Source organism: Crocodylus siamensis, chromosome 13 (assembly GCF_052110815.1).
Source record: "Crocodylus siamensis isolate JL-2025a chromosome 13, ASM5211081v1, whole genome shotgun sequence".
Taxonomy (NCBI): domain Eukaryota; kingdom Metazoa; phylum Chordata; order Crocodylia; family Crocodylidae; genus Crocodylus; species Crocodylus siamensis.
In genome coordinates, this window is record NC_143407.1 from 7,266,583 (window position 1) to 7,267,466 (window position 884).

The 884-nt window shown below is 50.5% G+C and overlaps 1 pseudogene; it reads left to right on the plus strand.

Moving 5' to 3' along the window:
* Positions 1 to 226: 226 nt before the first annotated feature.
* Positions 227 to 456, plus strand: LOC149853804 (U2 spliceosomal RNA; annotated as a pseudogene).
* Positions 457 to 884: the final 428 nt, after the last annotated feature.

Consider the following 884-nt stretch of genomic DNA (forward strand, 5'->3'; position numbering starts at 1 on the left):
CCAGCCTCCCCTCCCCACTTCCCCATGGGCCAATGCTGTTGTCCTTGACACTCCTCTGAACCTGCTGCTGATGCATCTGGAAGCTCCATTCAGCCCCTTGTCCAGCCTAATTCCTGTCATCGGAAAGTTATACCCACTCACCGTTTGTGATTAATCATTTTGCTTTAATGGCTGTGTCTTTGGCTGTCCCAGCCCCATTTTATGGCTTTTGGCTGCTTCTGCCAGGTGTGTTCCAGCAAGCCTTTTAGCTTTGGACTAGTGTTGTGCCTGGCAGGGGAAGCACCGTGACCACGTAGGCAGGCTCCCCAGGGCAGGTGATTGTCTCTGATACGTCCTCCATCGGAGGTCTATACTGAGCAGATTCCTTTTGGTTTTGGGTGGTGGAACCGGAGCTTGCTCCATCCACTCCATGCATTGACCTGGTATTACAGGGCTTCCAGGACCGGTGCAAAAAAAACAGAAAAAAAAAAATTGTGCAATTGCAAAGCCCTGACTATAACAGCCAACGCACAGGTTTGGGTGTGTGCTCAACTGCCATTCATGCCACTAAAGTTATTCTACCAGATAGGCATCTCTAATGGAGAGCAATTAGAGGGGATTGACCTCTATCCACCAGTGCTTCCTGTCTCAGTGAATCCCAGGAATAACAGGCTACTCACTAAACATCCACTCCCTAGCCACAAGCCCATTGTGCTTGTGGGTGCTTAGGAAGCAGTCAGCAGCTGTAAGGTTGGAGCTGTGAGCAGATGCAGGAGTCATTTCCCCTTCGCCCCATCCCAACTCCCAGCTGTAAGGCAGGCAGAGCAGTGATGAAATGCAGTAGCTGTTCACTCCTACCCTCATGGCATGATGTTATACCAGAGGAATGAAATGCAAAGGGGAGT